The sequence below is a fragment of the Notamacropus eugenii genome, chromosome 1, assembly GCF_028372415.1.
Source record: "Notamacropus eugenii isolate mMacEug1 chromosome 1, mMacEug1.pri_v2, whole genome shotgun sequence".
Classification (NCBI taxonomy): domain Eukaryota; kingdom Metazoa; phylum Chordata; class Mammalia; order Diprotodontia; family Macropodidae; genus Notamacropus; species Notamacropus eugenii.
In genome coordinates this window covers 230,742,046-230,764,143 of record NC_092872.1, presented here as the reverse complement: position 1 = coordinate 230,764,143, position 22,098 = coordinate 230,742,046, and the positions used below count along the sequence as shown (strand labels likewise).

Genomic DNA, 22,098 nt, shown 5'->3' with positions numbered 1-22,098 from the left:
ATCTTGACTAGAAAAATCCTAGAAGAACTAAATGACTTACTGTCCGATGCAGACATGTATGCACAATAGAGATGTGATCAAGTCTTAAGGAATCCTGTCTTTCCTGCACTGCCTTGCTATTATTACCCTAGGGGTTAGTTCATTCTTAGTTAGCACCTCCCCCCCCCCCAAAAAAAAACCCTTTCTCTTTTTACATCCAGCTGTTCACAGCTTACTTAGACCTCAGAGCATAGTCAATCAAAACAGTTTATTAGGAAATTTGGTGATATCAAGCAGCAGCAGCAGCGGGCACAAGTGTTACAAGCTGCAGCACACGCAGCCATTCCAAGGCCATGGTCACCACAGGAAGGAGAGTGAAAGCAGACAGTTCAACTCCCTTCTAATTTTAATTTAGCATTAACAACAAACTCTAATCTTACCCCACCTCCACTCCCACTTCCCAGAGTGGTCAGATTTTTCTGTTCAGTAGCGATAGAAGGAGAAATCCACCATAAATTTTGTACTTCTTAGCCCAGTAAGAGGAGAAAATATCAAGGAAGTAGCCCAGAACCTAGGATGCATGACAGGAAGTTTCAGTGATTCTGTGGTGCACAGCCACTGGGTGAACAAGACATCAGGACAGGGCATCTCCAGCTCTTCTTCTGTGGTCCTAGTAATTCCAGGCATCCTTTCTTGCAGCTCTAGCTTGAGTCTTCCTGAATCAGAAAGGCAAAGCCTCATGAAGAGGGTTAAGGGAAGGGGAATAAGTAAAGGACATAGAAGACAAAGCTATCAGGAGTCTCCCAGTTTCATAGAACCACCAACATCCCTTCTCTCTCTCTTTCTCTTTCTTCTTGGCTTCCTGACTAAACCTTAATACCACATTTCATCATCTTCTTCTTACCAGCTGCCTTCTTAGCCTAGTCAATGAAATCCAGTCCATGTTGGTTCTAAAGCTATCCTGACAATGCCCCAGGAATGGAAGTCTCTGAGGTGACATTATCAGTTAGATACTCTAGGGCCACATCATCTAGATATGGCACTGATGACCTTACAAGTCCCTTTTTTTGTACTGACTGTTTCTGATATCATAGCTAACACTGAATTACATACTACAGTTAGAAATTCCACTAAAAAAATACCATACCCATATGATGAAAATATAACAATCAAGATGATCATTATGAAATTATCTGAAAATGTAATAATCAAAACAAAATGGTGTAAAGATTTTCAAATAAGTTACTGAATGTAAAAAAGGCAATATTTCAGAGATCACATTGTGCCTTCACTTCTTCCTGTGAGTCTTACAATGACCCTTCGCCCAAAGCAATAGAATTCAGATCTGATTGTGCTTTTCAAATAGGTTTTGACATCCATTAGAGTATGGCACACATGGAAAGAATTATCAACTGGAGGTCCAAGAACCATCTAGATGAGATGGGTGGTTCTCAGGGTCATGTTCACATCATATTGGGTCAATCTCCATGGTCCCAGTCCTGAGGGCCCCTTCAAGGGAATGCAGAGGCAGCTGGGTGGGAAGAAGGTAAAGCAAAGGGTGGAGGTGCTGTGCTTCCAAGAACATCTGGCAATTAATCTCCCCTTCAGGGAGTTCAGCAATCATTGGCAAGCTCTCTTCCAGCTGGCTGGGGACTGCTGTTCCTCTGTGAGCAGGTAAATAGACCAGATGGTCTGGGGTTTTACTACTGTTTCTAGCACGCTTGATGGACTCCAACCATCCCCTCCTCATCCCTTGACTCTCTCTCAAGTATGATCCCCCTTCTAGAAAATCTTCCCATCCAGATTATAGGCTTTTGGACAACATGGGGAGTGCGTCAAACTCTCAGAAACTGGGTGTGGTTAGGACTTTATATACATGAAGTGATCAGCCTGGCCTCACCAGAAATGACTTCACTTAATAACAGTTAACATCTACATAGTGCTTTGAGGTTTACTGGGGATACATTAATCAACCCTGTGAGGTAAGGAGTAAGATATTTTTGTCCTCATGTAATAGATAGAGAAACTGAGGCCCAGAGAGGGGATGTGAGCTTCCTATGGTAACAAATCTTATAAGAGTTAGAGGTAGAATTCAAACTCAGGTCTTATAAACACCAAGACTAGGACTCTTTCCACTAGATCATTTTTGTTTCTTGTCATGATGATGAGTTGCTTGCAAGGAAAGGAAAAGAACGAGGTAAAGACAAAACGTATTTTAAAGGTATTCATAATTAAGACTAGATTAATATTAGAATTTGACATATTCACATTCATTTGGGGAGATGTTGAATTTGAAGCGCTTACAGCATATAGAGGGGAAGTGAAAGATAGGGGGAAAACAGCACCTATTATGTGCCAAGTTCTATGCCAAATGATACACAAATAATATCTCATTTGATCAGGAAGAAATTGATACCAGGTATTTGAGAATGACGGACTTAGGAGTCAGGGAGAGATTGAAGTTGGGTATTATCTATTTGGGAATCACATGCAGAAAGTCCACGATCAAACCTTTGGAAGTTGAGGAGATCATTAAAGGATGGAGTATAGGGGAAAAGAAAAAAAGCTTGAAGGACCTCCACATTTAGATGGTGGGAAGAGGAAGATGAACCAATAAAGAGCATCAAGGAATGATCAGACCAGAAAAAAGAAAAAAGAGAAAGCAGTTGTAGAGATTCCACGGTAGGAGAGAAGGCAAGAATAAGGATAAAGAGGAGGTAGTCAACAATTTCCAATGCTGCAGAGGGGTCAAAGGGGATAAGAGCTAGAGAAAGGTCATCATATTTAGCAACTGAGAGATCACTGATGATTCTGAGAGAGTTCTTTCAACCAAGTAGTTGAGACATTGCGAAGTGAGTGAATGGACTACAAGGAAGTGAAGAGATTTCTCTTTCTAGAAGTTCATCAGAGATCATACAGGGAGAAACTAAGGGACGGGAGGGATGGTCTTGGTCCTGTTTGGTTATTTAAAAATAAGAGAGATCTCTGTATGAACGATTGGCCAGAAGACAATATTAGTAGGTAGAGCCAAATTTAATTAACATTGGAACTTTGTTTTCAGATGTTGCTTCATTCCTTTGTCTACATTCACCTGTAGTTCATAGTGGTAAATAAACAGTGTAAACAGAAAAGAAGGATGAAAGTATGGAGGTCTATGTCAATGTGGATACTCCTTCAAAAGGCATGAATCACAACTCTTGTATCTATATCACTTAATAGATGGTCTTCAAAAACTGCTGTGTCCAAAAACATAAAAACTGCTTGAAACCTGGTCTTTTATTTACAACTGTGTGACCTCAGATCACTGCACCTCTGGGCCTTAACTTCCTCTTCTGCAAAATGGAAGGGTTGGACTAAATTATTTTTAAAGTCCTTTACAATTCTAGATGGAACTTCTACTATTCACATGATACAATCACAGAATGGCTGTAGGAAGGGTGCTTTGTAAATCACATGAATCCTCTAGGACAGTAAGTTCAAAAATTTATAAATATATAATATAGTTAATAATATGTTAATTATATAAATAGCAACACATAATAAGTTTGCTGTTGTTCAGTCATTTTTCAGTTACGTTCAATCTTCATGACCCATTTGTGGTTTTCTTGGCAGAGATACTGGAGTAGTTTGCCATTCCCTTCTCCAGCGCACTTTACAGAAGACGAAACTGAGGCAAATGGGGTTAAGTGACTTGCCCAAGGCCACAGAGATAGCAAGTGTCAGAAGTCAGATTTGAACTCAGGAAGATGAGAGAGGTACACTTTATTATCTCCATATTCTAAATGAGGAAACTGAGGCTCACGTAGGTTTAAGTGACTTGCCAAGGGTCACACAGCTAGTAAGCGTCTGCGGTAAGTTTCGAACTCACACAACCCTGACTCCAAGTCCACCACCCTATCCCTTGGGCCACTTGGCTACCTGGCCTTCGTCTTTTCATCCTCCCTCCCTTAGTTTTCCCACTCCTTTGCTTTTGCTCAGGCTTTCCCTTTTGCTCTGCTTATTAAGATCATGGTTCCTCTGGGAAGCCTCCTCTTTCCACTCCAATCCACAATGTTCTTTTCTGAGACTGGCAAGGTGGACCAGTGGAAAGAGCAGTGGTTTTGATTAAGCAAATGACCTGGGTTAAACCCTACCTCTAAGACTTTGTGTATGTTCTGTATGGTTCTGGGCAAGTCACCTAACATCTCCCAGCTTCAGCATCCTCATGTATAAAATGGGGACAGGGGATTGGACTCACTGACCTTTAAGGTTTCTTCTAGCCCTGGATGTATAATCCTCTTAGATATATAATGAGTCCTACGTGGTTATGGATTAATTGTTATCTAATCATTTTCATGTTTCCATCTTGTTTCCCTAACTCAAATGTAAACTCCAAGGGAGTTACAACCATGACTTACACAACTTCTGGGTAGTTCAGTGGATTGAGCAGTGGGCCTGGAGTCAAGAAGATCTGACCTCACATCCTGCCTAGGCCAGTGACTCTGGGCAAGTCGCTTAATCTTTCTCTGCCTCAGTTTACCCATCTATAAAATAGGGATAATATCACCACCTGCCTCCCAGATTTGTGGTGAGGATCAGAGGAGATAATATTTGCAAAAACACTTAGCATAATTCATGGCACATAGTAGGTTCTTAATACAATGCCTATTCTCTCCTCTCTTCTTATTCTCCATACCAAGAACAGAGCTAAGCTTACTGTTGCATCTCAGCACATGTTTATTGATTATTTGAAAAAGAAGAAGATTGGTAATGAGGTTCCTGTCAATATGACAAGAGGGGAATTGGCATGAAGTTTGGGGATTTAAGGAAGGATATTACATTTTCCCAAGGGGGCCCAGAGACCAAGTTGCATGTAAGGTGATTGGTCGAAGGGACTGAGGCTATGCAACCTTAAGAGGAGGGTTCTAGGGGACATGATGGCTATTTTCAAGAATTTGAAAGATGTGGAAATGTGAACCAAGGGATTAGACTCCAGCAAGAGGCTTGTGGTGCTTCTCTGCCCTGGGCTATTAAGCACTTTTCTTTCTGAAATCATTTTGTATTATTTCAAATCTGTCTTCCTGCTGTCAAATTGATCTCCCTAAAATGCTCAGTTCTTAAATTCATCTTCCTAACCATCTCATTCCCTTGTTCAGACTCTCTATACCTCCAGAATCATTCAAAACTATTTACAACCTGGCCTCCTCCTACCCTTCCAAGTCTTCTTGCGCCTAACCACATACTCTGCCATCCAGTGACACTGGGCTTCCTTTGTTACTCCTCTCCCAAGACACTCCATCTCCTGACGCTAGGAATTTTCACTGACTGCCTCTCAGGAGTGGAAGTCTCTCCCTCCTCAGCTCTGTCTCATGGCTTCTCTGGATTTCTTCAGTTTCAGGTAGGAGCTTACATTATGCCTGAAGCTTTTCTCAACTCTTATTAATTCTAGAGCCTTCCCTCAGATGACTATCTCCAATTTGTCCAGTCTATACCCTGTTCATATACAGTTGTTTGCCTCTTGTCTACCCCATTAGACCATGGACTTCTTGAGAGCAAAGCTACCTCCTGCCTTGCTTGGTATCACCAGAGTTTAGGCACTTGATAAATGCTTCTAGACTTGACTGATTACTAATCTGTTTGCCAATCCAAGTTCCTTTTTTGTTTTTCTCTTAGTATCTCCAGAGCTTAGAACTGTGCCTTTCGCTTACAATCCTGGCTTATTGGATAGAGTGAAGCAGAACTGGCCCCAAAGGACAAATATAAGGACATGGATAGAAGCTTCTAGGAGGCAGATTTTGGCTGGATGATGGGAAAAACCACAGGACAGTTTGAACAGTCCAATCTGAAATGGGCTGCCTCAAGGGAAAATCAGTTCCTCTTCACTTGACTCCTTTAAATCTAAATTGGACAGCCACATGTCAGAGATATTATAGAAGGCATTCCTACTCAGGTCTAACTTGGAATGAATAAATTCTGAGATCTCTTCTAGAACTAGGAATCTCTGAGCCTCAGACTTATTCGTTCTAGTTCAGATTATACTAAGTGGTAGCATGTGAGTCTATTTGACTTTTCTCAGTACTATAATTATTTCTTTTCACCTCCCACCCCCACCAAAGTTGCCCAGAAATTCAATCTGGCCCTAACTTCCTGATTCTAGCCAAGTAACATACTCAACGTGAACCTGGAGGCATTCCAAGGAACAATGACCTCAGGACTGCCCAGGAACCAGGGCTGAAATGGATACAATTACCTGTGGGTGGAGCTTTGAGATTGATTTCAGGCATTAGGACAAATAATCCTTGCCCTAGACCAATACTCCCCAATAAGGGCTCCCAGCTCAATTCCCTGAAGTGCCCGAGTATTCTGATTGGTCACATTTACCCATAAATCAAATATTACTAAGACTTGATAATGTGTAAAGTACTGCAGGAGGCACCATATTGGCAATCCTCACTTTTCACTGCAATGTGTTCTTGGAAATTGCATCATAAGAATGAAAAACACTTCTGTCCTCTTGGTCAAGAGTGGGGAGATTATAGATGCAGAAAACTGCCTACATTGTCAGATGAAGTTTTTTTTCCTCAACTTTCTTCTCTTTCTTTCTTTCTTTCTTTCTTTCTTTCTTTCTTTCTTTCTTTCTTTCTTTCTTTCTTTCTTTCTTTCTTTCTTTCTTTCTTTCTTTCTTTCTTTCTTTCTTTCCTAGGAAGAGTTTAATGTGGGGCAAGAGGGTGAGGGTGGGGGACCTATTTAGAAATGACTTCATTTAAAAAAAGAACCAAAAAACACTAGAAAAAGAAAATAAAATGCATAAAGCTTAACGTCACCAAGTGGATATATTCTCATATGAACGATGCTTCATTTAGGGTTTTCAATTCTGACTGTATTAACCTGGAAGAATTATGAGAAGGTGGAGACAACACTTGCATAATCCTCCTCCCTCCTCCCTGCGGAGAAACTCTGGGCAATATCAATCCATTCATCAGAACTGGTCACACCTGTGTCTGGCTCCCTGTAGCCACCCTCTGACCACCCAGATCTCCCTTCTCCATGATCATGGCTTAAAGTGAATTTCCAAAATAGATTTTTTTCTATCTTAAACTTATAAATCAAGAACAAAGGTAGACAAACAACCCTGATCATATTGTTATAAACATATTCACAGAGTTGAACCAACCAGATTGACAAACATCAAACAAAAGGTATTTATTTACTCAATGCCCCGTTATCTGAGTCTACTTGAATTTCCATTTCCTTTGCTTTCATATATGTGTCTGTGTATAGATACACATGTAAATAACACATAAATAAATGATTTGTGTATACACCAGACACATTGATTATAGCTATATTACATATGTGTATATATATTCATACCTATGTAGCTGTAATCGATGTGTCTACCCTGCTTCATGGTCTCTCACATTCTAGCCCTTCATAGCAACCTTTCCATATTTCTTTCTAATCTTCAGATTTGTTGTTTTCCCTAACACAATAATATTCCATAATATTAAAGTATCATAATTCTTTAACTATTTTCTAAATATTGATTAATTGATTGGGCAATAGATTGTAACCAATTTTTTCTATCATAAATAAGGTAGCTACAAATACATTTGTACTACATCCGGGTCCTTTCCCCCCATTTTCATGGTAACAGCAGAATCTCAAGGTTAAAGTATATGAAGAGTTGCCTTTTGAGAGACCTGAATGCAAATCCTGCGTAAGATATTTACTAGCTCTATGTAACCCTGGGCTAGTCACATAATTTCTGAGTTTTTTCATCTGTGAAATGGGTATAATAATACTCTAGTCCCTATCTAGCTAGATTGCATCTAATATTTTATTGGATTCTTCAGTGTCTGGCACATAAAAATACTTAATAAATGCTTACCGATTGGTTAATTGACAAAAAAACACTTAGCAAACTTCAAAGCACAATTCAAGTAGTTAATTATTATCATTATATTAGCATAAACTTCCTAAAAGCAATTTAAAAATACTTGTGCCTGAATTTCCAACACAAGAATAATATAGAGACACAAGAAGACTCCATGGCTATAAGTAGACTCTTGCTTTCTATCGGGAGAAATTGTCATATGAGTGGATAAAAGTGAGAATTGGTGAGAATTGAAGGATAATAGTCAATAAGTCAACACCTGGTGACAAAAAGAAACTGTGCAGCTAGGTGGTGCAGTGGATAGAGTACCAGGTCTGGAGTCAGGAAGAGCCATCCTCCCGAGTTCAAATATGGCATCGGATATTTACTAGCTGTGTGACCCTAGGCAAGTCACTGACCCCTGTTTGCCTCAGTTTCCTCTTCTGTAAAGTGAACTGAAGAAGGAAATGGCAAAGCACTCTGTGTCTTTGCCACAAAAATCCCAAAAGGGGTCACAAAGAGTCAGATACTGCTGAAAAACGACTGATCATCTGGACCAAAAAAAAGAAAAAAGAAAAAAAAATCCCTCCCCTGGAGGAGCTCACATTCTGATGTGGGACGCAGCGTGCAATGGAATGAGTGGAATGGTGAAATGGTATTCCCACAAAAAATGGGAACTGTTTGCCTCATTTTCCTGTAAAATAGGGAAAATAATAGCAGGTTTTTGTAAGGATCAAATGAGACATTATTTGTAAAGCTCTTAGCAACGGGTATATAATAAATGCTATATAAATATTAGTTATTATTATTACATGGTACAGGCATGATCTAACAGGGGAGACACGCTAGATACATACATACCAAATGATGACACTTGTCATTGATCCTGCTCTACTTGGTTCTGAGTGATACAAGCATTATAAATGCTAAAAAAAAAAAAAAAAGCAAAAAACCCAAAGGAGGGGGATACAACAGTGGGAAAGGAGGGAGAGCTCCCGACACAATCCGGAAAGGCTTCGCAAAGGAGAGACCAGAGCCAGGCTTTGAAGGATGAGGAGAGCTAGAGCAGTGCAGGGGATTGAGATGGAGGGCTTTATTCCAAGCCCCTGTTAGACAGAGCAGCATAGGCAAGTGTGCCTAGGTATGAATATATCAGGGCCCTTTCACTGGGAAGCAGTGCTGGAGAGATCACCAGGGAGGGCCCAGACTGGGGAGGGTCTTGAATGTCAAACTGGGAGTATTGCAGCAGAAGGAAGGAGGAAGAAACAAAGGGACTGGCCTAATCCACATGGGTTAAGCAGACGGAGTCCTCGGCTGGACCCTGTTGGGACGCTTTTTACAGGTGCAAGGACCCAAGATGCAGTTAGCAGGACGTCTCCTTTTCAGAGCATGGCACCCTGGAGGAGGAGGGGGCAGAACAAAAGGGCAGACTAGGGAGTTGGCAAGTCGCCATCCGAGGTTCAGGGAACAATGGGTCCCTGGAGGTTGGTTGGTTGGTTCCTGGTTTGCATTTGCATAATGTCTAGGGCAGAAACAGGTGCCCGGTCAATAGCTGATTGTTAGCATATTCTGTAAAAATAGAAGGGGCTTGTAGTGGAGACGAATTCTCTATTGCAATGCAAATGGCATTCAAGGCAGGAGTGGGGGAAGGAGGGAGACAGGCCCAGATTGGGACTTGTCAAGGAACACTCCCTTAAATGAAAGGGTCGCTGAGGAGGAGGAGGGAAAGCAGAGCCAGTAGCTGGCTGCATCTGTGCTACTGTCAGAGACACAGGCTAAGGGGCTGTGAGTCAGGGGCGATGGTCTTGGTTGGGCAGGGCCATCTGGGGGTACTTCTATGGAGCCTGGAGGGGTGAGCGACAGCTTGGAATAATGAACAGAGTATAAGATACTGGGAGAAGGACCACCGAATGCCAAGGCAAAGGACCTGGATTTACTTTTACTACCTAATACCTGTGGGAGCCTAGAAAAATCACTTAAACTCTCTAGACCCCATTTTCCTCATCTGAAAAATGAGGTCGTTGGAATAAACAGTTCCTGAGGTCCTTTTCAGCCCCGGCTCTATGATCCTATAGCTAGATGACTCATGAGGAGACTTTGAGATCTAAATGTGAGTGCTCTAAAGTCAGTTAGACCTGGGTTGAATTCTGCCTCTGATGCTTATTAGCTAGGTGACCTGGGTCAAGTCACTTAATGGTGATGATGATGACAGCTAGCAATTATAGGATGCTTTAGAGTTTGCAAAGTGCTTTGCATATATTATCTCATTTGATCACAACCCTGTGGGGTAGATTCTATTATTATCCCCAAATTATAGATGAGAAAACTGAGACACAGAGAGACTAAGATGCTGGAAGACCCTAGGTATAACTGATGAGACAATGAGAAGCCAGTCCATTTGGAGCACAAGAGTCTTCCGATGGGGCTGCTAGGTGTCACAATAGATAGAGTGATGGGCCTGGAGTCAGGAGACATCTTCATGAGTTCAAATCCAGCCTCAGACACTTACTAGCTGTGTCACCCTGAGCAAGTCACTTAACCCTGTCTGCCTCAGTTTCCCCATCTGTAAAATGAGCTGGAGAAGGAAATGGCAAAGCACTCCAGTATCTTTGCCAAGAAAACCCCAAATGAGTCCAGGAAGAGGCAGACGTAACTAAAATACAACTCATCAAAATCTTCAGATAACCAAGGCTTTCTGATGCAGTGATGACCGTCACAAAAAGACACTAGGATCCATAAATAGAGAAGACTGTGTAACATACTAGAAGAGGAGTGAATTTAGAGCAATGGTAACCCACTGGAAACAAACTATTCAGTCCACCCAGGCTTTCTGCAGCACATTAGACATGACTCTTTCCAAGGTCTCTGCTTTGCCACCATCAGTTAATCACTTAAGGCTAATGGGTCTGTGTGCGTGCCAAATAGGTCTCCAATCATCTGAGAATCAGACTGTGTCTGTTCAGAGAAGAGGGAGATTACTGGGTCCTGGAGCAGTTGGGCTTGAGCTGGTCTTGGGGTGACATTACACATCATGGTATATAGCCCTTGATGAAACAGACACCCAAAAAACCACAGGGAGTGAGAAACAAAGGCCCATCTATATCTGGGCCTTTGAAAAAGGCCCACTGATCTGTTTCTGCCTACTCTTTGGGGGCCCAATTAGCCAGCTTCTCTTACAGAAAAGAGGTCATCAGGGGGTGGTCTTGGATAATCAGAGACAATTAGCTCACTTCAGCAGTCTGGGAGGACTGACTTATTGTTTGAAGCAAAGTTATTAGAGACCCTCATGTTTCACAATACTTAGGAGTTCAACTTTTTTGGATATATACATTTATCCATTCCACATCATGGGGGCTAGATGAACAGAGCCCCCACAGTCTGGAAAATCCGTGTAAAGTTTTTGGCCCTTTTGCTGTACCAGAGAAAAAGTCTGAGTTATTATGGTATTAAAAGATAAAATATGTTGATATTACGCAATGCTACACACATATTTGACGCATTTCTTAGTTTCTAAATTTTTTCTATGTTGTCAACTGACCTTCACATGTCATCTGTGGTTTCTACAAAACTTCCAAATAATTCCTGTTTAATTTCTCATGCTGACCTACGATATTTCAAAACTGTGAAGGGGAAAGTCATGATGTAGAAGGGATAACTGTACCTTTTCCTGGACATTGAACTCTACTATATGGTCAGAGTTCTTCAGAATTTAAAGCATCCCTCTTGTATTACTTCTTTGGGAATAATAGTAAAAACTCTTTCATATATTCAGAGAGGATTTTTGTTGTGGTTATTGTCTGGTTTTATTTAATAAATTCGTGCCCCATTGCCTTACTGGGAATCTTTCCCTTCATTTATTTGTGATCTCCTTAGGAAAAAGAAACAGGCAGGCAGACAGACAGAGAGGCAGAGAGGGACTCAGAAAGATGGAGATATAGACAGAAAGGGAGAGATAGAGGCAAGAGAAATCCCTAATAGACCCATGGACTCTTTTGGAGTTGAAAAGGATGTCGGAGTTCATTGAATTGAAAGAATCTAGTCCAATTTTACAGATTAGTAAACTGAGGCCCAAAGAGATTAAGTGATTTTCCCAAGGTCACATGTGTAACCAAGGTGAGATTTGAACCCAGGTTAGGCTATCTCCAAATCCAGTTCCAGCTCTGTTTCCACTATGCCCAGCAAGCTGAATCTCTGAAACTTGAAGTTACTTATTCTGCTCCTGCAAGTACTGAGTGCCTGAACCAGGAATTCAAGGCTGGCCTACTGATGCCAGCTCCTGGGCCCTTTCTACTTGTCTCCACCAGAGGATAGAGAAGCAGACTAGAGAGGCAGCTAACACATTCTAGCTATGTGTCCATGGACCAGTCACTTAGCCTTTCAGTGACACTTTCCCTCCTCCAGGAAACTCTCTAAGACCATATATGTATAGATGAACTGCTGATCCATAAGAGTGAGAGGTAATTTCTAGACCAAGAGAATTACCCACATGAATGAAATCACAGATCCAGACCTTACCTTTCCCTTTAAGGAAAATTTCAGAGACAACTTAGGTCCCACCTCTTCGGTTAAACCTCTCTGCTCTAATTCACACCAATCCCCTCCCTCTTCTGAACAACCAGGGCATCCTTCCCTGTTTTTTGCCATGGACTACTTGGCAGCATCTGATGAAGCCTGTGAACTACTTTTCAGAATGATGTTTTTAAATGTATAAGATAAAATACATGAGACATAAGCCAGCTAGGCGGCTCAGTGGATAGAATGATGGGACCAAAGTCAGTAAGACCTGAGTTCAAATCCAGCCTCAGACACTTACTAGCTGTGTGACCCTGGGCAAGTCACTTGATATCTGTTTGCCTCAATTAACAGGGATAGTAATAGCACCTCCTTCATTGTAAAGATCAAATTAGATAACCGCAAAGTGCTTAGCACCCAGTCTGGCAGAGTAGGTGCACAAATTAGCTATTGTTGTTGTCCTTTCTTTGGAAAAGAGTGATCTAAAGGAAGAATGAATGACAGCGGTGGAGAGTTCCCCTTCATTTGAGATCTTCAAGTCAAAGTTTTAAACCAAAGGAATCACCAAATCACCAAGGGGGAGGGACTTACCTTCAAGGTCAATCAACCTAGATGGAGAGAGTTTCCTCACTGACATTTCCCTACACTCAGGGGTTCTTAATTCTTTTTATGTCATGAACTCTTTTGAGACTCTGGCAAAATCTATGGACCCCTTCTCAGAATAATGTTTTTAAGTGCATAAAATAAAATACATATGATAACAAGAGAAAATAAAAGTCAGTGAAAATAAGGATGCATTTTTTTTTCTATCCAAGTTCACAGACTCCCTGAAATGCATACTTAGACTCCCTAGCAGGATTGTGCTGGAGCCAGCTTAAAATGGACTCATAGAGCTTACAGTTAAATGTTCACTGTGAGCATTTACATTTCAAAAGTTGGCAGGGCTTGGTTTACAATTCTGTTGATTTCTAGACTTTGGAAATGATGGATAAAGTGTTATTAATGCAAAATAAACTTTAAAATATGTGTACTTTTTTTTCCTGGAGAGCTGGTTAATAAACATTTACCACTACACTCTTGTCTAAAATATTATTGGATACCAGATTTAGAACCTCTAATCCCAGATCTGAACGAAGGGGGTGGGGGGAGAGGGAGTTCAAGTATCACCTTAGGCACTGGAAATACAAAAATGCCTGAGGCATGGTGTCTGCCACAAGACCTATTGATTCTACTTCTACTCTATCTTTTGCATCTGTCCCCTTCTCTCTGTTCACACCACAACCACCATAAATGTGGGACCAGCCCCGTCCACCTCACCATGCTGCTTCTCCATTGATAGCCATAGAATATATCACATCTAATTTTATATTTATTTGTCAATCAAGCCACAAATTAATATGCAATCATTGTAGCTGAGGTTTCTATTTGTTTTCAAAGAGGACCAATGACATCATGGGGTGATATCTTAACTATTCATTGTAGTAAGTACTAGGGAAAGAAAGGCAAAAGATAGCACCTGACCTCAAGAAGCTCCCAGCCTGACAGAGGAGACAATATGCAAAGAAAATTATAAACTGGTAAGATGTCAACAGCAGAGATTCAGGGCAATCATCGGAAGGAAGGCTTTGGCATTAGGGAGGCTAGGTAAAGACCTCTCTCAGAAGGTAGGATTTGAGCTAGGATTCTGTGCCTTTTGACTCTATTTCTTTGTCCTTTGTCCTGGAAGGAGTCACTACTGATTTAATTTGTCACTTGTGTATTTGACCAAAAAGACCAATTCTTATCCAAGGTCCCTTCCCAATGTTACCTACCTTTCCTGCCTGTGCACAGGTTTGAAGCTAAGACAACCTGCCACTGATGGCAGGTGGCCCTTGTCTGTGTTGCTGGAGGAGAGCATCTCTCCGCCCCACCTCTCCCCACAAGGTCTCTGATCACTCTCCACACAGGCAGCCTGCTGTCTGCCGCTTCTGTTTCCCAACTGTCCACACACAGCTGTGCTACATTCTCTTGAAGCAGTGTCTTTGTGTGTTCCTTTAATTTTCTTGAAATGCCACAACATCACTGCCTCTTGTCAAATTAGCTAAAATGAGTTGTCTGGACCTGGCTTCTGACATGTCCCAGCAAGGGGACATGGGATCATTTGCCAGAGGGTCTCTGGGGCAGAATCGCCACTGGTGCCTAGGTCAGGGACCTTGGACAGAGAAGGAAGGTCAAGCAATTCCCTCTAAGAGATTCCTACCCTGACCTTCAGTGCATCCTGACTGTTCATCACATCTGTGTTGTCCTCTCGGGCCTCTGTTGCTGTTTAGCATTGTTACCTGGCAACCAAGTGGGCACACACACACATCACCTGGCTTGTCAGAGTGGGGAAACTCAGCACTTGCAAATCTTACTAACAGCTGGATATACACAGGACCACTCAACACCAAGATAGGAGACTGTCACCAAGTAACCAACTGTAAAGAAAGTCACTCTTTGTAAACAGGCTGTGAACTCACAGGCTCCTGAGCAGATAAGACTTTCCACCCAGCTGCACTGGGAGCATGCCACAGCACACCCAGAACCACAGGCGTAGATTTATGCTCATTATGGGTGCTAATGGCAGGGAACTCAATGAAAGCCAGCTCCCTTTCCTCTAAAGTCATGTGCATAGATGTGTGAGCAGGATGTTAGATGGAAGCAGATTGACTCACAAGGCACTGAATTTCATCTTCCAAAGCTAAACATTTGTTTGTCCGTGCCTCATTGTTCTGTCTTCCCGAACCCTCTAAACTACCATTTTCACAGGTTACCAAGAAGCTCAATTTGAGTCTGTCAGTCAAAGCAGGGAAGAAACCAAGGTTGTTCTATCCCCAGCAGCCCCAACAGCTAGGAGACAGAGCCCACAATCTGTGGTTCATCCCTATTAGTGGCCTCTGGCCTTTTTCTCCTTCAGTATACCTCCAAGAAGAAGCTATGTTAACAACTCCTTGATCTATCATCTTGAGAAATGGCTGTTTCAGGTAAGGGGAATTTTCCTGGGGAATGGAAGTTTCCCATCTATGAGCTACAAAAAATCTCAACATTTCATGTGTGTGCAAATATGGATGAAAATCCTTCTGAAAGGTGAGCTGGGTGACTCTAAAGTCACAAGACTGGTTCTCCTGGGAGGAAGAGGGCAGGTAAGGACAAGGCCAACTTCTGAGCTACATTCTGCTTCCCTTGTCCTAAAGCTCTGTATCTGGGACACCCCCAAGGCCTGGGTCCTTCTGTGGGCAGCCTGGCCTGGTTTGGTAGAGGAGTCTGTGCTTGCCACCTCTTTGTTGTTTCACAGAAGGTTGACAGGGATTGTGTGAAGCAAAAGGCTCAATTCGGTGACCTAAGACAATATTTTTGTCAAGAAAAACAAGTCAATGAATCAGTCAGTCAACAAGGATTTATTAAGTACTTATCATGTGCAAGGCACTATGCTAAGCTTTTAGGTTACAATGACGGCAATTCTTTCCTCAAGAAGCTCATATTCTAATGAGGGAGGAAATGCAAAAATAACTAGCTACATGCAAGTCAAGAATCCAAGTAAATAAATGTATCTTAAGCACCTACGACGGCAGGTAGGTGGTTCAATGGACGGAATGACAGGCCAGGAGTCAGGAAGGCTCAAATCCATCCTCAGACACTTAATAGCTTTGTGACCCTGGGCAAGTCACTTAACCCTGTTTGTTTCAGTTGCCTCATCTATACAACGAGCCAGAGAAGGAAATGGCAAAGTACTCCAGTACCTCTGCCAAGAAAACCCCAAATGGGGTCACAAAGAGTCAGATCTGACTGAAAACAACTGAACAACAACAAAAAAAGCACTATTGTGTGACTGGCATTATGCACTGGGATACAAGAAAGGCAAAAAAAAATTCTTGCCTTCAACGAGTTTACACTCTAAGGGGGAAAGCAACATCCAAAATACGTGTTCTAAAAGTTGAGAAGATGGAAACAACCTTAGAGTAGGAGGCTCTAGCAGCTGGGATCACTAGAAACAACCTCCCAGACAAGGTGGCCTTTGAGCTGAGTCTTAAAGGAAGCCAGGGATTCTAAAAAGCAGAGGTGAGGATGGAGAGCATTCCAGACATTCCAGAAATGGTCAGCTCCAAGGAATGGAGATGGAGGTTGAAGTCATGCTTCCAGGGCAAAAAGTAGGGCAGGATGGCTGGATTCTAGAGGACAGCAAGAGGAGCAAGTAGAAGAAGAAGGGAAAGATCAGGAAAGGTCAGATTAACACGAGTTTTAAATGTTAAGACAGAGTATATTGTATTTGATACTGGAGATAACAGATGGCTGCTGGAGCTTGGAGGAGGGGATAGTGATCAGACACACAAAGTCAACTTTCAACACAATAAGATTTCAGGGGTCAACAGGAAAAGTGGTGCAAGGTCAAGCAAGAGATCAAGACAATATCCAATGAGTCAATTGTGCTAAGTACTGAGGATACAATGAAAGGCAAAAAGTAATTCTTGGCCTCAAAATGGAAGAAAAGACATGTAAATAAATAGGTACAAGCATATCACCAAGCATTTGTTAAAGTGCCCACTGTGTTCCAGGCACTGCTAAGCCCTAGAGATACAAAAAAGACCAAAAAATAAAATGGTTCCTGCTCTGAGGGAGCTCACAGTGTAAATGGAAGAGACAACACAAAAATAAGTATGAACCAAGAGGCTATAAACAGGGGGTTAAAATGGTGATAACCACCAGAAGAAAGCACTAGTAATAAAGGAAATTGGAAAAGGCTTCCTGTAGAAGGTAAGTCGAAGGACATCCGAGAAGTCAGGAGATGAGGAGGGCATGTACATTCAAGGTATGGGGACAGCCAGTGAAAATGTCTTGGAGTTGGGAGCTGGTGTGTCTTGTGCAAAGAACAGCAAAATATATACACATATATGTATATATACATACATACATATGCATATGTACATATATAAGTATATTAATCTGCATATATATGTATATATGTGTGTATATACATATATTTGGAAGGGAGAAGAGCTAACTGCTCATGCAACTAGAAAAAGTCTTCATAGAAAGTAGGGTTTGAACTGAGTCTTGAAGAAGATCTGTGAAACTAGGAGGTGGATGTGACTGGGCAGAGCTTTCTAAGCATAGGTGACAGCAAATGTAAAGGCACAAAGATTAGGGGAATAGTGCATCATGGTCCAGGAACTGCAAGCGGGTCAGGAAAGCTGGATTGCAGAGTGTGTGGAAAGTAAGAAAATGGGGAAAGTCAGAAATGGAAGAATGTAAAACAAAAGGTTTTATGTTTGATTCTGGGGATGATAGGAAGCTGCTAGGGCTCGTTGAGTGCAGGGTGAGGGGAGGGGGACATTGTCTACACTTTAGGAAAATTTAGATGAACATAGTGGGGGATGGAGTGACCTGGGGAAAGAGTTGAAACAATTAGGTGGCTATCAAGATAGTCCAGAAAACAGGTAATAAAAGTTGGTTGTAGGATTATGGTTTTGTGAGTGGAGAGAAGCAGGGATGGAAGAGAGATGTTATGCAAGATTTGGCAAGAGATTAGATTTGTGGGATGAGCAAGACTTGTAAGAAGTTGAGGATGACATGGACATTGTGAAGCTACGTGAGTGGCAGCTCCCTCAACAGTTATTGGGAAGCTCACAAGAAGGAAGGTTTGGGGGAAAAGATAATGGGCTCTGTTTTGACCATGTTAATCTGAAATACCTATGGAACACCCAGTACGAGATGGCCAATAGGTAGGCCGTGATGCAGGACTGTAACTCAGGAAAGAGATTGGGGCTGGATATAGAGATCTGGGAAACATCCTCATAGAGGTGAAAATTGTATCTTTGAGAGATGATGAGAACTCCAGCTGAGTGAATATACAGGAAAAATAGAAGAGGCCCCAGGACTAAGCTCTGTGAGATACATACGACTAGATAAAGAACCAGTAAGAGACTAAGGAGTCAATCAGGATGAGAGAGACTCCTGGCCACTGAGGTCCCACTGGTAGGGGAACCACCACTCAAGGCAAGAGGAGATCACCTGTAACACAGGTACTAGGCAAAGAAGTCCCTATCTGGTCACTTCCTATTTTAATTAGTTGTTCCTACTAACTAGGCACTATAATGGTAGAGTATCAGCTTATAGAGTCCATCACCAAAATGCAAAGGGCAGAATTTTTAAAATCACTATTTAATATTGTTGCCTTTTCTAAATTGCTTTGCTTTACTACAATGCCTTGATCACTCCCACCCTGGTTCTGCCCTTAATACATATGTATGCATAGATACTGGTATCCTCTATGTATAGGCATATGTGCATATATAAGAGGCAGTGGGGCACAGTGGATAGACCGCTGGCCTCAGCACCAGGGAGACTTGGGTCCATGTCCCATTTCTGACACATACTGTCTATGTGACTCTGGGCTACTTATTTGACCTCTCAGTGCTCAAGGCAACTCTCTGAACATGTAAGGTACAGAGAAGGCATTGACCTGAGTAGGTCAAAGGAAGTTCTCCACCTGGTACTTCCCTATTCCAATGAAATCACAGCTCTAGTCATATCCACTGCTTCTGTGTGCATGCATGAAAATACATGTGTAGAGATACATAATTATATAAATATATAGGCATGTTTGTGTATGATACATACACATACATGTATATGTAAATATAGGGGGAAGGGGAGTATATCTGTGTTTGTAAAAACATGAATGTATTTATATGTGTATGAGTATGTATGTGTGGCACACACTGACATCTCAATGGAATTCAGCTCTTGGTTCAGGTAACCTGAATGTACAGTGGATAGAGAGTTGGCCTTGGAGCCAGAAGGATCTGAATTCAGGTCAGCCTCAGAGGTGGAAGAAAGGAAGGAAATAAGTACTTATTAAGCACCTACTTGGAAATACTGTGCTAAGTGCTTGACGGTTATTATCTCATTTACTCCTTATAACAACTCTGTGAAATAGATCCTGTTATTATCATCCTTGTTTTACACTTGATGAAACTGTGACAGACAGAGGTCAAGTGATATGTCCAAGGCCACATGACTACTAAGTGTCTGAGAATGGATTTGGACTCAGGTCTTCCTGACTCCAAACCTCCCCCCTCTGTACACTACAGCTACCTAGCTGCCAGGTGGTAGATATGTAACCCTGGGCATGCCTTTTAACCTCTAAGTGCTCTAGGCAGCTCTCTCAGGTAAAAATGATAGAGAATTTTCTGCCCTTTATTGGTAGAAGAATTTTTTCAACCAGAAGTTCCTCTATCAATGACATCACCCATCCAGTCCCTATCCAAGTATGCTGCATATTAATCACAGATATACAAATGTCTTATTCTCCAGTGGTTGTGTTTAATATAGTTCTTTAAATATAGACATTTGAGTCCTTTAGTGAAGTTGAAAGCATATTCACTTTAAATAACCAATTCAAAAGAAACCATTTTCCTGATGAACCATGCCCAGAGTTCCCCCTTAGTCCCCAAAACCTCCCTTCTCTGTTTGCTGAGACCTTCTAGGACCACTCCCAAACAACAGGGACAGAGTTCCAACACAACTGAGAGGCCAACCTTAGGTATCTGGCCTCCTGTCCCCAATATGGGATACCTGGAGAATCGTCTTCCTCAGCTCACTTAGCTCACCTCTGAATCTCCTCTCTCATAGAGATCTCTAATACCAGCAGAAGCACCAGAGAACCAAAAAATGGGGCAACATCTTCCATTAGGGATTTTATTTCTCTCATCAGCTTGTCAGAGACCAAAAATTTATTGATTCAGTCACTTTTAGCAAAATGTGTTCCTAGAGATTTTTATGACTAAAGAGAAGGGGAAGAGTAAAGTGAGGGTAGAAATGTTGAAGGGAGAGATGTGGACTAGAATAGCTAATCTCACAGAGTAGAACTTTGGCAAGGATTGCTCAGGACATCTGTGGTTTCTCCAATAACCTTGTACCAGAGACAAAGTCAGATCACCTCATCCTGCTGGGGGGAGGGGAGGGGTCTCCCTGCCTCAAGTCTCTCCCCACTCCAGGCCATCATGCATTCAGCCACCAAAATGATTTTTCTAAAGTACAGGTCTGATCACATCACCCCCTTATCTAATAAACTCCAATGACTCCCTATTGTTTCCAGGATCAAATACAAAATCCTCCAGTGTTCAAAGTCCTTCATAACCCAGCCCCTCTTACCTTTCCAGCCTTTTTACCCATTACTTCCCAACATGTACTCTTCCATCCAGTGCCACTGGCCTCGAGGAACAAACAAGTCACCTCATCTCTTAGACCCAGGCATGTTCTCTGGCTCTCCTCTATAATCTCCTCCCTTTTCAACTCTGCCTGCCTACTTCCCTGGCTTCCTTTAGTCCCAACTAAAATCCCAGCAACTCCTCTTAATCTAGCACCTTCCTATTTACCCTGTGTATAGCCTGTTTGTATAAATTTGTTCACTTGTTCTTTCTCCCATTAGATTGTAAGGGACTTGAGGGCAGGGACAGTTTTTGCCTCTTTTCATATCTCCAGGGTTTAGCACAGTGACTGGCATATAAGTAGACAGTCAATAAATTTTTATTGATTGATTCATCCTGGGAAGAGCATGATCACAGCATTTAAGAGTAGAAAGGATTTTAGGGATCATTTCATCTACAGGTGAGGATCAGACCTGTGATCTCATTGGTGTAGAGAGCTTCCAAAAGAAGAAATCCCATATACCTACTCGAGTACTGAGAGAATTTGTGATTTCCCGGGTCACACAACCAGCATGTTTCATAGGCAGAATTTTAAACTCATATCTTCCTGACTCGAAGGCTGGCGTTCTATCTACAAGACCAAGCTGCTTCTCCTACCCAGACTCACCTTTATTTTACAGGGGAAATGGAGGCCCAGCAGAGTTAGGCAACTTGCCCAAGATCGCACAAATTTTAAGTAGCTGAGTTGGAATTTAAAAACAATATCTTTCCCATTATTGACGTTATTGACATAACTCAACCAGGCAAGGAAGATCCTGTGCTCTCCAACTATAAGCAACTTCTTCAATTCAATATTCCATTAAGTACTCTCCAACTGAACTAGGACAGAAGTTTCATGTTTCTCTCTTTCCAGAATCCCATGATCATTACTGAATCTACTCCTCTGCTACTGATGTTTCAGATAGCCTAGAATTCCCTTCCCCTCCTAGGCAGATCCTACTCACCTGTCAGGGAGCAATCCTGTCTCTCTAAGGTGACTCCCAATTAATCCAGTCCATAGTACATTCACCTTACATGCCCTCTACCTCTTCCCTGAGCCCCTGCATAGTTCACTGACTCCCTCATACTGTTCTCTCTGCCCTGGGTGATTATCTTATATCTCCAGCTAGATGTGGGGGCACCGACTCTATTTCTTCTGGATCCCCTCTCGGAGAAGGCTTGGTACTTCGCACATGGGAAGCATTTCAAAGCTTCTCAAGCCCCTTTCTGAAGGGCACTTCCTCTTTCTGTCAGCTCTGCCAGTCAGCAACTTAGAGCAAGTCCCTTACCCTCTCTCAGCTGTAATTGTCTTATTTTGCAAAAAGAAGGAGTTCAATTAAATGAACTTCCAAGGTCCTAGGTCTTAGTTAGGTCCAAAAGTTTATGATTCTAACTTTTAAGAAAAAAAATTACTCCTCTTCCAAATGCAATATCCTATCTCTCCCCCGCCCCCCTCAGGATGGGAGTGCCATTATCATACCTCTGATCAAAACCAGCTCATTGTTTTCTCCTTCCTGCCCCCAAGTCTTTCACCATCTCTGTCTT

General features: G+C 42.0%; 1 long non-coding RNA gene across 3 annotated transcripts in view; it reads right to left on the bottom strand.

Moving 5' to 3' along the window:
• Positions 1-238: 238 nt before the first annotated feature.
• The window catches only part of LOC140517127 (uncharacterized), a 191,456-nt gene continuing 169,596 nt past the window's right edge, over positions 239-22,098 (bottom strand). For 2 of the 3 annotated variants that reach the window (XR_011971482.1, XR_011971484.1), the window contains exon 10: positions 404-695. This is a non-coding gene — a long non-coding RNA (uncharacterized lncRNA). Of the gene's footprint in view, positions 696-22,098 lie in introns of all 3 variants that reach the window. The other variant, XR_011971483.1, reaches the window with a different exon arrangement.